General features: G+C 55.5%; 1 protein-coding gene and 1 pseudogene across 1 annotated transcript in view; one reads left to right on the top strand and one right to left on the bottom strand.

Annotated features, from left to right (window-relative positions):
- Positions 1-2,706, bottom strand: part of LOC137454447 (zinc finger protein 27-like) — an 86,878-nt gene extending 84,172 nt beyond the window's left edge. Inside the window, exon 1 of the mRNA XM_068164485.1 lies at positions 2,665-2,706. The gene's annotated coding sequence lies outside the window, so the exon portion shown is untranslated. The remainder of the gene's footprint in view (positions 1-2,664) is intronic.
- Positions 2,707-6,713: 4,007 nt separating this feature from the next.
- LOC137454446 (zinc finger protein 135-like) overlaps positions 6,714-18,705 on the top strand; it is a 36,965-nt pseudogene continuing 24,973 nt past the window's right edge.

Below are 18,705 nucleotides of genomic sequence, written 5' to 3'. Positions count from 1 at the left end.
CCAACTGCCAGCCCCAACACCACCAGGAACACCAAACCATGGCCCCATGGCCACACCTTGCTGCAACACCTCCAGCCATGGCCACTCCACTGCCTCCCTGGGCAGCCTCTGCCAGGCCCTGACCACTCTGGCACCAAACTCATTCCTCCTCCTCTCCAACCTAAGCCTCCCCTGACACAATTTCAGGACACTTCCTCTCCTTCTGCCACCTGAGACAAGGCACAAGAGCCCAACCCCCACCTCACTGCAGCCTCCCTGCAGGCAGCTCCAGAGGCCAAGAGGTCTCCCCTCAGCCTCCTCTTCTCCACACTAAACACTCACAGCTCCCTCACCTGCTCCTCTCAGCCCTGCTCTCCAGACCCTTTCCCAGCTCTCTTGCTCTTCTCTGCACCTGCTCCAGACCCTCAAAGTCCGTGGAGTCAGGGGCCAAAACTGACCCCAGCATTCCAGGGGTGGCCTCCCCAGGGCCCAGGACAGGAGGACAATCCCTGCCCTGGCCCTGCTGGACACAGCACTGCTGAGACTTGCAGAGCACTGCAATTGCTTTGCTCACTTGCAGCAATCATTTCCTTCCCTTCCCAGCTCATTGCACAGCAAACAGCAGCAAGGGAATTGCTTTGGCTGCTGCTGAAGCTCCTCCAAGGAAGCTGCAGGACTTCTCACCACCAAAACCATCAACAACAGGCTGCCCCCAGCCCAAGCCAAACCTTTCAGTCCAAGTCAATGCAGTTCCTCAGCCACAAGCAGACACTCAACAGCTCAGCCTCATTTGGCTGCCTCCCAGCAAGCATTTCCCCAGGGGCAAAGCAGCTGCAGCACAGCAGTCTGCTTCTGACCATGCTTCCTGCCAGCACAGCTGACAAAAGCTCTGCACAGCTCTCAGCCTGCAGCCACACAGCAAAAGCTCCTCCTGCCCTGAGCCTTTCTGTGCTCAGGAGGCCTGCAGAGAAACTGAGAATCACTCTGCAACCCCCCAGGGAATCTTTGTGCCTCAAGAGATTGCAGAGCACAGAGGCCTTGGAGGGGTGTTCTGGGCAGGGGGGCTGTGGGTTTGGGGTGATTCTGACACCTCCTTAACCTCTCTGCCCAGCTCTGCAGAAGGCCCAGCACCAGGGGCAGGCATTGTGCTGCCAGCCCAAGGGCTGAGGCAGGAGCACCCCTGGCTGCTGGCCCAGCACAGCCAGCTGCAGGCATTGGCACTCTGGGGGGGGATAAAGCCCTGAACCCCCCAAACAGCCTCCCCCAGCTCCCTGTGCCACCCCAGGCAGCCCATGCTGCACCCTGCCACAAGCAGGAGGAGCCCAAAATGCCCCCAGGGAAACCACAACAGAAGCCTGAGAGCTAAAATGCCTCCCTGGGACCCTCAGTTATCTCCCTGCACCCTAAAGCTACCCCAAAGTAACCAACAATGGTCCCCAGCACCCAGGCAGCAGGAAAGGACTCCCCCACCCCCAAGGGACCCAGCACTGGGGGGGGCTGTAGAGGGATTCTGGGGGGCAGGGCCCATGGCAGTGCCATTTGGGACCCTGCCTGACCTGGGGGCAAAGAAGACTTGGGGGGCAGCAACATTTGGGGACCCTCCTGCTCTTCCCTCCCCACTCCAGCTGGGCACTCCTCCAGTGCCACCCAAGTTGGGGACCCCATTGCCCTGGGGGTACCCCCCCCACCTCCTGGCCTCCTCTCACCAGTAGCCTTTCTCTCCAAATGGGGGCTCCTGCCTAGGAGGCCACCCCAGCCCCAAGCCCTGGGCTCACAGACCAGGCCAGGCCAGGCTCTGAGGTGCTCTATGGCCAAGCCAAGCTGAGTCCAGCACCAAGCCACTGCTGCACCCCCCTGGACTCTTCCTTGGACCCCCCCAGCAAGGGCAGCGCTCAAGGAGGTGTCCTGCAGCTTGTGCAGGGATGAGAGCAGCTAAGGAGAGAGGGGAGAAGGCAAAGAGAGGGCAGAGAATGACCAGCAGAGAGCTCAGCACCACCCCAGGCTCCCATCCAGGCTGCCAAGGTGCTGCTGGGCACCCACCGGGCTTGGCTGGGGGCAGGGCACCACTGCCAGCTGCAAGTAGCCAAAGGGGCAAGCTGGGCACACACAGGGACACAGGGCCAGGGACAGCCCCTGCAGCCCACCAATGGCTCCGCCTGCAACACAGCAGCAGCCAAAGGGGGCCTGCAGCTGCCCCCACCAGGGGGAGGCAGCAGCACAGCACCACAACGAACCCCCAAACACACCCACCCCGACCCAGACCCACACACAGCTCCCCACAACCGCACCCACCCCCTCGCACCACCCCACCACTCCCCGCTCCAAGCCTCACCACCCCGACCCACACCACACCCACACACAGCCTCCCCCACCACCACCAGCTCCTACCCCCAAACCCACACAGCCCCACGGGCTCCTCACCAGCCCCTCACACGCCCCTCTCCGACCCCAAGCCCCCACCCAACCTCACACACGCCCCCACAACTCCACAGCCCCCAACAACCACCCCCCACAGCCCCACCCACACCAGCCCCACACCTCACCGAGCCCTCCTCAAGCCCAGCTCCAGGACACAGCCCTCAGCCCCACCGCAGCCCAATGCCAACCCCACCAGCCGCTCCCCCAAGCCCCAAGGGATCCCCACCCCAGCAGCCCCCACTCTGCCCCGCGCCTGCCCACACCTACCCCACAGCCCAGGCCAAAGGGGCGCACAGCAGCAGGAAGAGGAAGGACGAAGAGCTCGGAGCAGAGGCAGCTGCCGACTGCCGTCCCCTGCAGCCTCCTGGCAGCCTGGGCGAGCAGAGAGCGATGCAATGGAGGCCTCGAACCGCCCACGTTGCAGCCCAGCCCAGGCGGGGGCTGGGGCCGCAGAGGAAGCCCCGCCCACGGCCGGGCAGCCGCAGCCAATCACAGACGCCGGATTACCCCAACCCCGCCTCCAAGTCCCAGCGGGGAGCTGCGGCCCTGGCTCCGCGCGGGGCATGCCGGGAGGTGCAGCTCTCAGCCAGGGCGGCGCCGTCTGGGCTGAGCTGCGCTGCGGGGGCAGGGCTGGGGCACAGCAGCTCCGCAACAGCTCTGACCCAGCAGCTGCGCACAGCTCCCAGGAGCTTTGGCTCAGCTCGGAAAGCTTGCGCAGAGGTTTTCAGGAGCTCTGCAGAGCTTCGGAGAAGTTTTTTCGCTGAGGATTCTCTGCGGGGTTGGGAACCCAAAACCTCCTCCCAGCCTCTCCCAAACTCTTGCAAAGAGATTTCGATGCCTCCCGAGGGGGCTTGGGGCAGCTCCAGGGGATCTGAACGGCTCGGGAAGAGTTTTTCTGTCGCCTTCCAGAGTTTCCAGCAGGTGCTGAGGACTTTTCCGGCAGTTTTCAGCTTTTTGCAGCATTTCTGAAGGATGTTGGAGACTGCAAGAAGCCAGAGCCTGGCTGAGAGCTCTGCAGAATCAGTTTGCAGGAGCTTGGCAGCCATGGGGATGAGGTTCTGGAGTTGGTTTGGGTTCGTTTTGGCACTTTTAATCATTTCCCGAAGCTCTGTGGATTATTTCCAGCCCCTTTTCCTTCCTTTTGAAGCTATTTTCCTCATTTGGGGCTGATTTTAATGGGTTTTGGGGAGACTTTGCTTAGCCTCAGGCATTTTGAATGACTTTTGAAGATAGTTTGAGTATTTTCATCTCCTTTTTCATGATTACTGAAGACATTTTGATCATTTTCAGGCCTTTTGAATGATTTTTTGGGAGATATTTAGACCATTTTTAGGTTTTTCTAATGATTTTTGAGGTATTTTCATTATTCTCAGGCCCTTTTAATGATTTTTGAAGTATCCTTACTCATTCCAGGCCCTTTTAGTGAGTTTTGAAGACATTTTGATTATTTTTGTCCATATTTGATGTTTTTCTACAAGATTTTGATTCTTTTCAGGCCCTTTGAATGATCTTCAGAGAGATTTGGATCATTTTTAAGCCATTTTTTACAAAGCATTTTGAGTGCCCAAGAAAACTCCTTAAAATCCTCAAGTCTGGCTCTGGCCTTAGTTGCTGCTTCTTGAGCTTGGGGGCTGGCTCTGAGCTGCAAGAGTTGAGCTGAAGTGGCACAGTGCCCTGCAGAGGCAAAAGCTTTTCCCTGCCAGTCAGCCATTGGAATCCTCTCCCCAGGGCAGTGGTGGATTGCCCTGCAGGGCAGAGTTGGAAGGCTCAGCTTGGCAGGGGGCTGGGCCAGCTCCTTTCCAGTCCAGTGTCAGCTGGCAAGGTTGGAGCAGCTGAGCCTTGGGGTCCCTTGCAGCCTGGCATTGTGTGGCAGCAGAGCTGTGCTGCTGGTTTTGAGGGCACTTGGAAAGCTTCTGGAGCATTTGTGCAGAGTGTGCAAGACATCCCTGAGCCTAGCAACTCCCTCAGCTCTCTTCAGAATGAACTCTGCAGAGCTGGAAGAGCTTTCCAGGAATTTGGCAGAGGTTTGGAGGAGTTAGGAAGGGATTTTGGTTCTCCTCCTCCTTGTCCTCTTCCTTGTCCTCCTCTGCCTCATCTTTTTCCTGCTCTCCCTGGAGGCTGCACTTAGACTCCTAGAATCCTGGAGTGGTTTGGGTTGGGAGGGAGCTGCAAAGGTGCTGCAGTCCAAGCCCCCTCTGCAGTCAGCAGGGACATCCTGCACTAGCTCAGGTTGCCCAGAGCCCTGTCCAGCCTCACCTTGAACATCTGCAGGGCTGGGACCTCAAGCCCCTCCCTGGGCAGCCTGTTGCAGTGTTCCAGCAGGCTCCTGGTGCAGAACTTGTTCCTCACCTCCAATCTCAATCTGCTCTGCTCTAGTTTGCATAAGCCTGCAGGGACTGGACCAGAGGCAATGGCTTCAAACAGTCCCTCTGCAGCCTTCTTGTAGCCCCCTTCAGGTACCAGAAGGTCACTCTTAGGTCTCCCCAGAGCCTTCTCTTCTCCTCTCCAGGCTGATCACCCCCAGCTCCCTCAGCCTGTCCTGGTAGCAGAGCTGCTCCAAGCCCCTGTTCATTTTTGTGTCCCTCCTCTGGACCCTCTCCATCAGGTCCATGTCCTTCCTGTGCTGAGGGCTCCAGAGCTGGCTGCAGTGCTGCAGGTGAAGTCTCAGCAGAGCCAAGTGCCAGAATGGCCTCTGCCCATCTGTGGCCATGCTGCTTTTGGTGCAGCCCAGGCTGCCCTTGGCCTTGTGGGCTGCAGGCTCCCCCTGTCTGTTCCTGTCCAGCTTCTTGTCCAGCAGCACCCCCCAGTCCTTTTCTGCAGGGCTGCTTCCTATCCCCTCCTCCCCCAGCCTGTCCTGATTGTGAGGATTGTGCCAGGCCAGGGGCAGGACCCTGCCCTTGCTCTTGTTGAAGCTCAGGAGGTTGCCCTGGGCCCCCTCTGCAGCTTGTCCCCTTGAGCTCCCCCAACTTGTTCTGCAGGGTATTGCCTTAGGTTTCAGGAGGCAGAGAGGCTCTCTCTGAGCCTTGTGAAAGGAGTTGATGCCAAGCTGTGGCCAGAGGGTTGGATAGAATTGGGCAGTTTCCATGGCTGTGCTGTTCAGAGCTGCATCCTACAGTGCAAAGCATCCAATCCACAACAATCCATAGTGTGCCTGGGCCACGGGAGCCAAGCAACCTCCCTAGGCCAAAGCTTCCTCCAGAGCTGCACCAAAGCAGGCCAGAACCCCAGGCCCCAAATGCCTTCCCCCTCCCCCATGCCTCTCTGCCCCTCCTCCCCCATACCCAAGAGCTGCAGTTACAGCTTCTGGTAGGCAGCTCCCAGGTGAGCCAGGCCGCTGCAGGCCGCAGTTGGCAGCATTGCCAAGGCCTCAAAGCTCCTCTGCAGAGAGAGATCCCAGAAGCTGTGGCTGGGAGCAGAGAGGAAGGGCAAAGGAGGTTGGAGATCCTGTGCTATTCCTTTGTAGAGAGTGGGTGCAGGCCTTGTGGGAATGAACTAAGCTAGATGACACTTTGTGGTGTCCCTCTGGACTCTGCTGTCCCTTCTGGAGGTCTCTACTCTCTGGTGTAAGACATCCCAGTGCCTTCCACCCACCACAGGGATTCTCCTCCATGCTCTCTTCCAGGGGTTTCTGTTGGGCCCTGCTGGCTGTGTAGATCAGCCCTGGTGACGTTGTAGGACCCTGGTGACCCTGAAGGATGTGTAGATCAGCCCTGGAGACTTGGTGGGGCCCTGGGGACTCTGAGAGGGCAGCAAGTGAGTGGAGCTGGAGCACTGGATGGAGAGATGGAGGGTGAAGGCTGCAGGGGGTGGGAGGGCTTAGTTCAGCAGCTGTGTGGCTCTGCCTGGCTCCTACCTCCAATGGTGCTGGCAGCAGCTGACCCCAGAAGCTCAAAGCCCCAAACCCTGCCTGGCTCAGGACAATCCCCTGACCCCTCCTGACATCCAGCACAGCCCAAGCAGGTACTCAGGGCTCCTAGCCACACAGCCCAGCCATCCCCCATGGCAGGAGTCACCTGAGGTCTCACTCCCTCTCTGTCCCCTTCCTCTCATCAGCTGCTGCATGAGGTGTCTGCAGCGTCCCTCCCCAGCCCTCATCTGTAACCCCCCCTTGGCTTGGTGCTGTTCTTTCAGGCCTCCAGCTGATCCCAGCCTTTAGTCTCAGGCCCCTTCCATCCTTGTGCTGCTGCTTCCAGCCCAGTTCTTTAGATGCTTCTTCAGCCACAGCATTTCCCACTCCACCCTTCCAGCTGCAGTGGCAGTGGAGGTGGGGGACACAGGGCCATGGGACAGTCAAGGCAGTCAAGGATGGGCTGGGAATGAGGGAAGGGCCTGGGAGTGGTCAGGTAGGAATTAGGCCTTGTCCCCCCAAAAAGGGGAGAGGATGCAGGGCCCAGGTGGCAAATGTGTGTGCAGGAAATAGCAGAATCTGGCAGCATTTGGGGAGGTGAAAGGAGTGAATTGTGCTGCAGCTCTGCCTGTGTCAGCTGGGAGATGAACAGCAGCCCAATGGCACTGTGCCCTCCCATCAAACCTCATTTTCTCTTGGGGATGTGGAGTGGCAGCTCCAGGGAACTGCAAAGAGCAAGCTGAGAGAAATGGTCAGGGAAAGAAGGAAGCCAAACCCTTTCCAGTGAGTCTCTTTGGGCTGCAGGTGTGTGAAGGGTGCTGGAGGTGTGAAGTTTGGGCAGGAGCCAGAGACTCCTCCAGCATCCCTGTGAGGGCTGAAGAGGTTTATCAAGAAGCTGCCCAAGTCCCTTCCCCCTTTGCTGTATCTCCAGAGATAATGAAGCTCCCTTTTTGTGTGTCCTGAGGGCTGCTGTGATCTTCTGTTGGGGAGTGGGCAGCAGAGAGGTGTGTGCAAGTCAAAGGTGAGCACAGAGTGTGTGGGTTGGGGGCAGGACCTGGGAGGAGAGCTGTGGCCAGAGCAAGATCTGCTGGCAAAGGCAGGTGCAGGCAGCAGAGGCCTGGGCAGGCAGTGGGAGGAAGCTTTAGGCAAGGCCTGGGAGAGGCTGTGTGGAGGCAGCTGTGTTGTGGTGCTGGCCTGCAGCTGTGTGCTGGGGGCTGTGTGCTGGGCAAGGAGCTGAGTCTGCACTTGTTGAGGTCTCCCATCTTGATCAGCCCTGGCTGTGTGCTGTGGCTGTGCTGCTGGGCATGGGAGCTGCCCCCAGCAAGGCTGAGCTGTGCTGCCTGGTCCTGGGCAGTGCTGAGCCATCCCTTGCAGGTCAGTGCTCTCCTCTGAGCCCTTTGCTTCCTTGTGGCAGGAGTTGTGTCCCTTTCTCTCCATCATCCCTGCCCCTGTGTGCTGGGGAAGAGCAGAGTTTGCAGAACTACCCCTTGGAGCAGCCCAACCGGTAAGAAACCCAGAGTGGGGCAACAGGAGGACCCCAGCTTCCAGGGCAGCTCCCAACCTCCTCCACCTCCTCCTGTCCAGCATATTGCACCTCTCCAGGAGCTCTGTGGCACATCAGGTGTTGTGGGAGTTGAAGAATGCTCCAGGCTACTGGGGGTGAGTTGTGAGCAGGAGGTGATGTTTGGGGGTTGGGATGTGGAGGGTGGTGGGAGAAGGTTGGAGGTGGTTTGGTCTTCCTTGTTCAGTGCTGCTGCCTCCATTGTCTGAGCCAGGGGAGATCAAAGGACAGGGTCTGGGCCGGGAACCACCCTGCCAATGTCACCAGGCTCGAGGAGAGTAGGACAAGACCACTTGTAAATCCCAGGGTACCTCAGGGCACTGATCACAGGAACCTGGGGTCTCAGCACAGGTATTAGAGGTCTGTGCCCATACTGTGGCAAAAACTGAAGGTTTGAGGTCCCCTCTGCATTCTCTTCTCCATCTGGGTGTTGGGAGTCAGGGAGTGTCATGACCCAGGCAGGATCTGAGGGTTTGAGGTCCTGGGCTCAGGTGCTTCCATCTTCCCTATTGCACAGCTGTGACCCCTTCCTGCCACAGTATGGCCTCACAGAAGGACCCAGACAAGAGCTGGGAGGAGAAGCAGCACCCAGAGATCAAGTTGGAGAAGCCAATGTGCAGTCCCAAGGTAGAGGAGGATGAGGAGGAAAAAGAGGAGAAGATGGAGGATGATGCTGAGAATGACAACTATGAAGAGGAGGATAATGATGATGAAGAAGGTGACCAGGATGAGGGGGAGGAATGTATGGAGGAGGATGAAGCCAGAGCAGGTCCCTCAGTGTCACCCAAAGAGCTGAATCAGTGCCTTGAGTGTGGGCAGAGCTTCCCAGGTGGCTCAGAGCTAGTGAAGCACCACTGCTCACAGCCTGGCTCCCGGCCCTTCGTTTGTGGTGACTGTGGCAAGAGGTTCCGCTGGAACTCTAAACTCATCCAGCACCGCCGCACCCACACCGGAGAGAAACCTTTCACCTGTGGTGACTGCGGCCAGAGCTTCACCCGGCGCTATCATCTCACCCGGCACTGCCTCACCCACACTGGAGAGAAGCCCTTCTCTTGTGACAGCTGTGGCAAGCGGTTCAGGCAGATCTCTCCTCTTATGCAACACCACCTCACCCACACCAGTGAGAAGGCCTTCACCTGCAGGGACTGCGGCAAAAGCTTCAAACAGAGCTCCACTCTCACCATCCATCGCCGCATCCACACTGGAGAGCATCTGTTCCCCTGTGCTGAGTGCGGCAAGAGCTTCACCACGAGCGCTGCATTCATCCAGCACCAACTCATCCACAGCGGTGAGAAGCTTTACAGCTGTGCCGACTGCGGCAAGAGCTTCAATAAGAAGCGAGACCTCACAGAGCACCGTCGTGTGCACGCTGGCGAAAAGTCTTTCAGCTGTGCTGAGTGCGGCCAGGCCTTCAGACATAAGAGCACTCTCATTGCGCACCACCGCACTCACACCGGTGAGAAGCTTACACCTGTGATGACTGTGGGAAGAGCTTCAGACAGAGGCAACATCTCAGTCGCCACCGCCGCACCCACACTGGTGAGAAGGCTGTCACGTGCTGATTGCGGTAAGAGCTTCACCCGGATGGGGCGCTTCAAGAAGCACCGCTACATCCACACCAGAGAGCAGCCTGCACTGGAGGGGAGGCATAAATCCACCTAGAATCTGTGGAGTAATCATGATCCTTCTGAGAAGGTCTTTCCAGCACCAAAATCATCCCTTTTTACTTTGCAGTTCTCAGGGACTGGGGACACCAGCAGCAACAAACACCTCCTGCCCATCTGAACACCAATTATTGCCAATGAGAACAATTACAGTGCTGAGTCGGCACAGCTGGAGCTCCCAGTGGAGCTGGGCAGGGCTTTGCCAGGGTCTGTCTGGTTCTTCCCCAGGGTCTGTCTGGTTCTTCCCCAATGCTTTGTGTCTCCCTGGGGTAAGAAATCCTCTGTCTATTGACCAATTGTCTCAATAAACCCCAAAAGTTACCCAAATCCTGTCTGTTTGCTTTTATTTCAGATATCTCTGCCTCAATGCCTGAATTTTGGGGGCATTTGCTCCCGAGGGATGGGGTGGAGCTGTGTGCCCAGTTCAGGGAGGGGAAAATGAGGTTCTCAGAGGAGTCTTGAGGGGCATCTCAGAGGCATTCTTCAGAGGTTTTCAGGTAATCTTAGGTGTTTGGGATTATGGATAGTCCTAGGACTGACTTTTGGGATCTTTGAAGGGTGTAGGTGGAAGCTCATGGAGATCTTTGGAAGAACTCAGAAAGCTTCTGTTGGCTTTCCACTGTGGGGCTGGAACAGGTTGAAGAGCTGAGAAGAGGTTAAGCTGCCTGTTCCCCCCCAAAACAGAAGTGAGGGAAAAATAACACACACATGAATCAAAAAACCCTCTGGGCTGGGATAAGGACTTGTGATAAGCTCAAAAGAGTTGAATCCAAATGAGATCCCATAATGCACACTGACCTGAGGCTGTTTGCAGAAAGAAGCACAGCAGTCAGCAGCAGTAGCCAGGAGTTAAACTCCTGCAGCCCTCCCCCTCAGCAAAGAGCCAGCACCTGAGAGCCAGAACCCAACAGCAGCAACCAGAACAGCAAGCCTCCCATGTTGCCAACTGAACTTCAGGCCCTGTAGTACTTTGCTCCAGCCATCACTGTCCCTGTGAAGGTGGCATCAGGCAGGATGGTGTGGAGTAATGGCAGCAAACTTCCAGCTTAAACTTTGATATTCCCAAGCCCTCATTCTGTGCCACCTGCACCATGCCCAGCAGCAATCAGCAGCACACCTCAGGCACTGTCCATGCTCACTCCACAGGAGGTTGCTTTGCAGTACCCAGAGGGCTGCTCACTGCAGGTGCTCTGCAGCTCCACTCTGTTCCAGCACAGTCTGGATCAGTCCATGCCCAGTCCAAATGCTGCAAATGCTGGGGCTGTGTTTCTAGCTCTGGGGCAACTGAGTCCAGTGACTCCTTCCCTGCCTCCAAGTGAAAGCAAACTGTGGCTTGCATCCCAGTACTCAGCTTCCAACACATCCAGGTGTGGGGATCCTCCTGTCACACCAGAAACACAGATGGGTTCCACCCTTTGTGCTTTGATGGTGTCAGAGCACTCTGGGCACCTGTATCTACTAAAGCTTTATTCTCTCATGGCTTCAACTTGCCAGGCCATTGGTTCTGTACAGTCCAACAAACCAATTTGTCTCTCCCTTCCATCTGGTTGGAGGCAGAGCCCCTCTAATTCTGTCTTGGGTCCCTTGCATCTTGTGAAGATGCTTTGGGAGTCCCTTCAGGAGGACCAGAAGCAGTTTCACCTTCCCTGCTCTTCTTAGGCCATTTCCCACTGGAAACTGAGGCAGCATCTCTAGGGGGACGATTCCCTTGTAAGTCACAGATTCCTGCAGCCAGGACTGGATTGGGTTTTCCTTTCCACTTCCTCACATCCTCCCCATGGTCACACAAGTAAAGCAGAGGGTGTGCTGTGCTTTGTGCCTCCCAGATTCTCTCCCTTGGACAGGGGAGCAGCTGCTCCTCATGGCTGAAACACAGGACTGTACAGGTGGGGAATAAAAGCTTCTTCTGGAGCCAATGGAACTCCTGGGACAGTTGCTTCACAGCTGAAACACAGGCCTGGACAGAGGAGCAGAGATTTCCTTTGTCTTGCTGGGGCCTGCTGCTTGTTTCATCCACTGTTTGTCCTTGGCCATCTTCCAAAGCCAGAGATAAGAACCAAGCCAGCAGCCCAGGCTCTTTCTCTTGTTCCCATGGGAACCCTGATCCCTCCTGGTCCTTTGCAGGATCAGCTGCTTTCTTTGCAGGCTTCTTTTTCCCTGCAGGAGTGTTGTAGATGTGCCCTGGGGAATGAGCAGCAAGGATATCAATGAATAGATATATTGGTAGTCTATTGATATACAAACTATGCAGCAGGGGATTTAGTTTCCATTCACAGGCAGCAGTATTGGGTTGGTGGAACCACCTCTGCAGAACGTTTGTGCCTGGGCACTTCAGAGGAACCAAATGAGTTATGGAATTTAGAGTTGAAACTGATTGGAAAAGCAGTGGGGGAGGGGTTGGTCGGTGACCGGCAAACCCTCAACCCAGGACAGTTTCAGCACTACCTGAAGCCAAATTCTATAAAGCAAAGGTTTGGCTTCCTCACGAGCTGAGAACCTCATGAAATCTTTCCTTGGTGATGTGTTTAGAGTCCTGACAGCGCGGCACAGCTGTGCCCTCATGAGGAACTAGAGAACGGCGCCGACCGTGTGGCTGTGCCGCGGGGTTGCTGCTTCTCCCAGAGCACAAAGGTCCTGGAGCCTCCCAGGGGAAGCTTCAGAGGCTTTTGCCGCTGGCTCCACGAAGCGCAGCACCTGGCAAAGGTTCCCCGCTCTGGGGGCTGTAGCGCTTCAGGACCGGTGGTGCACAGGGGCTGCCATGGTTTCCTCCCGTGGCGATGGCTCATGCGGCAGTTGACCCCACGCTCCACGGCACTGCCCCCAGCCGGGCAACAGTGGCAATGTGCAGCGAGGCCTTCTGGAGCTGCTTCAAGTCCCGGGCGAGGCGGACCGTAGCGGCACAGAGATGCACGCAGGCATAGGCACGGACACCAGCATGGGGGGCACTTGTTTACCAAACAACTCCTATTTACCATTTGCCCCAAAGAATACTGCTCCAGTCAGCACCCACTGCTAACACAATAATTAACCAATCAACTGAGACTTTGCCAAATGAGCATAAGCACACGCTGTAAACAGGGCAAACAAACATGTAGCCTGGGCCTTGTTTGCCACAGGGGTGGAAACATGCCCAGGCAGATTGTTGACCTGGACTCAGTGCTGCCAAGGTCCTCCCCAGCCCTACCCCAGAAGGGAGTGAGGACAAAGGGGGTTTGAGTCACACACACAGAAGCATGTTCTGGTAATATTTGGGGCACAATCCTGGTCATAAGCACCATTCACTACGAGGGGCAGCTGATCCTGGCACAGGCTGCTTCTCTGACACAGCTGCCATGCCTGTGGCACTGTCTGTAGGTCCAGAGACCTTCTCTTGCCTTTGAGCCCTCTGCACAGAGATGAGAAGGACTCAAGAGGCATGGGCCAGGCCCAAGCACATTGCAGTGATTTCTGTCTCTCAGGAACAACAGGCTTTCCCCAAACCTTTCCCCAGCTGGGGAGGAATTTGCACTTGCTCTGGGCTGAAATTTCAAAGTATTAGAGGTGACCACCAGCCTAAGAATTTGCCCCTTCCCTCCCCCACCCCCTGCCACTCCTCAGTATCCAGCATCTGGGCAGATCTCACAGTGGTTTCCTTGGGAGTGTCCTGTATTGCTCTGGATGAAACCAGAGCAAGCTGCCCAGCAGTGGACAGCACAGCTCTGAACCATTGCCCTAAGCTAACACTCAGCACCATCAGCAGCACAAACAGGACTGCAGCTCATCAGTCCCCAGAAAGCAAATCCATCAACAATGTGAACACACCACAGGGAAGAAAACTTCAGTCAAACTCTGCTGACAAGCCTCAAGCCTTAACTGAATCCTCTTCTCCTTTCTTTTTGTTACCTCAGTCCTGCCAAAATCTGCCCTCATTAAGGCAGCTGCTTTCCTGCCCCACGTTGGGCTCCAGAAAAGGAATGTAGTGGGTCCAGCTGACCCAGCAGCTTAACCTCTCTGCCTCCCCCAACACAGAACTGAGGGGAAAAGAACACCACACAAAACCTCATTCTGTTGACACAGAAACAAATGAGAGAAGAGTTTCCTGAGCAAATCAGATCATCAGAATACAAAAGTACAGTGACCTCAGCCTGTGTGCAGAAAAGGCACAGTGGAAAGCAGCAGCAAGCAGCAGCAAGCAAGGCAAAAGCCCAAACCAGGGAGCTGCTCCCCTACCCCTCCCTGTCCCACTGCCATCCCAGCAGAGCAGCCAACATCCAAAAAGCCCCAGAACCCAGAAGCAGCAACTGCAACAGGCAGCCTCCCATGCTGCAACCTGAACTTCAAGCCCCATCATCCTTTGCTCCAGCCAGCACTTTCATTTCTGAGGCTGGCATGGCTGCAGCATGGTCTGGATAACAGCAGCAGAGTCAACTCAACCCATGACAATCAGGAGCCCTCCAAGTGAAATGGAAAGAGCCTCTCAGCTTCTGGGAACAACTTAAACTTCTTTGAAGGCAGCTGGACTTGCCACATGGATGCATTAGCTGAGACCCCAGAAGAGGCCAAGGGGTCAGTGGAAGGTGACTTCAGAAGGATCCTTGAAGATGAAGCTCAGACTTCATGATTTATAGCTGGAGCCTTGGTATTTCCTGCTGGGATCTCCTTTGGATTCAGAGCCCTATGACAATTCACAGGGTCACAGGATGTTAGGGCTTGGGAGGGACCTCTGGAGATCTCTGAGTCCCCTTGCCAGAACAGGACCATAGAATCCATTGCAGGTCTCACAGGAACACATCCAGACAGGGCTGGAAAGCCTCCAGAGAAGGAGACTCCACAACCTCTCTGGGCAGCCTGTTCCAGGGCTCTGTCACCCATACATTAAAGAAGTTCTTCCTCCTGTTGAAGTGGAACTTCCTGTGCTGCCCCTTGTCCTGTCCCAGGGCACAAGTGAGCAGAGGCTGTCCCTGCCTCTTGTTTCCTGACCCCCAGCCCTCAGATATTGATAGATATTGATCACATCCCCTCTCAGCCTTTTCCTCTCCAGACCAAACAGCCCTAGGCCTCTCAGCCTCTTCTCATCAGGCAGTGCTGCAGTCCCTTCAGCATCCTCAGCCTCTGCAGCAGGTCCCTGTCCCTCTGGAACTGGGGAGCCTAGAACTGGATGCAATAGTCCAGGTGGGGCCTCCCCAGGGCAGAGTAGAGGGAGAGGAGAACCTCCCTGGATCTGCTGGCCACACTCTTCCAAATGCACCCCAGCATCCCATTGGCCTTCTTGGCCACCAGGGCACATTGCTGTCCCATGCAGAACTTGCTGCCCACCAGAACTCCCAGGCCCTCCATGGGGCTGCTCTCTAACTATTTGTTCCCTTGAGTGCTGTAGGGTTCACATTGCTCTGCACATTGCATGGGGCAGATCACCTCTAGTGAATCTGAGGCTCCCCAGAAATTGCCAGTGGGTTCCTCTTAATCACATGGATCCTGTCCCAGCAGGCACTAGTGCAGGAGAAGGAACACCAGGCTGAAGAGAAGGAGAAAGGGAACTGAAAATCTCATCACCTGAATCTAGAAAGAAAGCCCTTGGTAGCAAATGTCCATTCTGGATGGACACAGAACACAACACAGAGAGCTGATGAGAGCAACTGCTGGGGGTGCACCAACTGTCCTGAGAACCCTAAGGAAGGGCTGGAGGGGGGAGGGCATTCACTGGAATTCCAATACCTGATAATACCTCTTGGGCATACTGAGAATCACAGAATTGTCAGGGTTGGAAGGGACCTCAAGGGTCATCCAGCTCCAAGTCCCTTGCCATGGGCAGGGACACCTCACACCAGAGCAGGTTGCTCACAGCCACATCCAGCCTGGCCTTAAAAGCGACCAGGGATGAGACTTCCACCACCTCCCTGGGCAACCTGTGCCAGTGTCTCTCCACCCTCATGGGGAAGAATTTCTTCCTAACATCCAATCTGAATCTCTCCACTTCTAGTTTTGCTCCATTCTCCCCAGTCCTATCCCAACCCAACACCCTAAAAAGTCCCTCCCCAGCTTTCTTGCAGCCTCCTTCAGATCCTGGAAGGCCACAAGAAGGAATCCTTGGAGCCTTCTCTTCTCCAGACTGAATGACCCCAACTCCCTCAGTCTGTCCTCATAGCAGAGCAGCTCCAGCCCTCTGCTCACCCTGGTGGCCCTTGTCTGGAGACCTTCCAGCACCTCCAGATCCTTCTTGTAACAGATGCTCCAGAACTGGACACAGAGCTCCAGGTGTGGTCTCATCAGGATGGAGCAGGGGCTGAGAATCACCTCCCTGGCCCTGCTGGTCACATTTCTCTTGATGCAGCCCAGGATGCAATTTGCTCTCTGGGCTGCAAGTGCACACTGGTGGCTCCTGTTGAGCTTGTAGATGAACACTTCCCTTAAGGATAATCCAGAACTAGAAGCACAGGATGGGGATGGAAGAGGCTCCTGATCCAAAGAAGAGACATTCCAAATGTGTCCAGAGATGCAACCTAACTGATTAGCAAACATTGACTGCCTGAAGTCAAGGCACCTCTGTGGGAAAAACACTCAGGCTGTGCATCCATCCAGGTTCTCACCATCCCATAATAAGGAACAAACACACAGGGTGGGCAGCACCAGGGGGAAAGGGAAAGTATTGGAGATGTGGCAGTAAAGGCAGGAAAAGATTACCCCTCAGCTGGTCAGGAATCTGTGCCCCCGGGGCAATGCTCCCAACTACAACTGTGGCTGATCAGTGAGAGACTCAAAGTTGGGTCCAAGGAGATGTGAAATGGCACAAATGAAACAATGCTGCAAAGGAAAGGGCCTCTGCTTGGCACAGCTTTGCCTGATGGTTTCTGCCTTGCTCAGGAGAAAGTGAAGCAGAAAAGGCCATGGTGAAGATCTCTGCTCTTCCAGTCCTCTGGAATAGGACTGCAGGTGCAGGATCAGCTTCCCAGGGAGGAGTGAAACAGGTTGCAGAGAGAGCTGCTCAGGAGGGAATGGCTCCAGGCATGGTCTTTGCCTCAGAAGGAGGAGTGGGCACAGCACTGAACACAAGCTGTTGTGTTTCCATGGATCAGAGAGGAAGGACATCCATAGACATGGGTGAGAGAGGGGAACAAAGCAGGATTGTGCAGGAAGGAGGAGCCAGCACAAGTTCTGCACCATGAGGGTAGTGGAACACTGGAACAGGTTGCCCAGGGAGGGGGTTGGGGTGCCTATCCCTGGAGGTATTGAAGGTGAGGCTTGACAGGGCTCTGGGCAACCTGATCTAGTTGAGGATGTCCCTGGGAAGGTTGAACAAGATAACCTTTGGAGGTCCCTTCCAGCCCAGCCCATTCTGTGATCAGTGAGAAATGGGAACCAAGAAGATTCTGCATGAGGTGCAAAAGGAAGACACCACCTGGGGCTTCTCAGAGCTCTGGGCCTGGCTATGGTTGTGGATTCCTGCCTTGGGCTTCAGACTCAGGAAGTTGGTTGGAACAATAACCCTGAGCTTGGTCAGCTTTGTTTGCATGGCTGTTATAGTGCAGGGCATGTGTGAGTGCTGGTCTGCTTGAGGGAGCAGAACAGGGGACAGCAAGGACCTCTCTGGGAAGAGCTGGGGCAAATGTTTCCTTCAAGAACAGGCCCTAAGCCTCTGTCTTCTCCTAAGCTCCCATTTCAAGGACCAGGCCTAATGCCTGGTCTGCATTTCATAGACCAATACTGAGCAAGACTTTACTGAGGCTCTTTTCCCTATTCCAAATACCCTGGGATGGAACAAACCCTGCACACAGAGAAGAAGGCCAACTGCAGATGGGTTGTGGCAGGAGAAAAGTGGCCACCCAGGCACAGGAATTGTCCTCCCCCAGACTCAACACTGCTGTGGCCACATCTGGATTCCTGGTATCTGGGTGCAGAGTTCAGAAGTCCAAAGGGGAAGCCAGGAACTGGGGAGGCTGCAGAGGAGATTTTCCAGGATGGGGACTGACATCTCTGTGGAGAGGCTGAGCGCTGGGCTGCTTCAGTCTGCTGAATGGAGGCTCAGGGCACTGCCATAGCAGTGTGCACATGGCTGAAGGGTGGTTTCAGAGAGGATGGAGCTCTTCTGGAGAGTGGAAAGAGACCAAAACCTTGAGAAAGTGCAGCTTGGAAGGTTCAGAGTGGAGAGGAGGCCAAAGAAATGTCCCTCAAAGGGCAGAGCTGCTATGCATGAGGCCATCCAGAGGTGTCAGGAAATGGCAGGAAGAGCTGAGACTGCTGTGGGAAGGGATGGAAATGGAAGGGGGAGAGCTGGGTGAGAAAGCAAGATTGGTGTCAGCAGCCTGAAGGGAAAGAGCTGCAGGCATGAGACAGTGTAGGAGAGGCTGCAGTAGGGATAGCCAAGGGCCCTGGCAAGGCTGAGAGGCTCAACAGGGCCAAGGTCTTTATCCCCTTGGCTCTGGCAGTTGCCTCTGCCACCAAGGCCTGTGAGGAGAAACTTGGCTTTGAGGCTTTGAGGTTCTTCTATTCCAAGGGCAGTGGTCAGGGTTTGGCCTTTCTGCTTCACAAACCAAAGGCAAGTTTTTCTGCCCTGTACTTTGCCTTTGTCTCCCTGCAATCCTGGCCTCTAACAAGCTGCTCTAACGAGTCCCTGGGGAGCCTTTGTCAGTAACAAGCCTCAGTGAGGCCAATCAGTGCTTCAAGGTACTTTGGAGTTTGCTTCTGACTTGGACTTCTTGAGAGGCTTCTTGGCAGTACCTTGGCAGAGTCTCCTGGCAGTACCTAAGGATGATGTAATCAGCCCCAAATACTCCATGGGACTCATTAAAATACTGCTGAAGCTCTAATTATTGCCAAGGTTTCTGCAGCTAATTGGAGAGGATTTTATTGCACAAAGCATCTGATAAAAATTATTTCACAGGGTGAATCAGAGACCTGAGCCACAGGTGAGGGACAGGATCTGCCTTGCCAGGGTCTGGGGGGTCAGGGCTTGGCCCTTTGGATCAAGGAAACTCCTCCAGGTTTCCTCAGCAGCAGAGCCACCTTGAGCTGCTTGTTCTGACCTGTCAGCACTGCCTCAGTTCTCTGCTCTCACCAGAGCCTGGAGATGGTTCAGTGCCTCCAGTGATGCTTCCCTTGCATCCACTGTCTCCTTCTGCTCTAACCAGACCTTGGGGACCCTTTCCCAGTATGCTTCACTGGGACCCATTAACAGTAGAAGAAACTTCAGGGTTTGAATCTGACTTTGACTTCTGGAGAAGTTTCATCAGCTTCCGCTCAGTCCCTGGGGTTTACTGGGC

Source organism: Melanerpes formicivorus, unplaced genomic scaffold, assembly GCF_026170545.1.
Source record: "Melanerpes formicivorus ecotype bairdi unplaced genomic scaffold, bMelFor1.0.p_v2 SCAF_80, whole genome shotgun sequence".
NCBI lineage: Eukaryota > Metazoa > Chordata > Aves > Piciformes > Picidae > Melanerpes > Melanerpes formicivorus.
The sequence above is the reverse complement of the archived record's forward strand: the minus strand, read 5'-3'. Positions and strand labels throughout refer to the sequence as shown.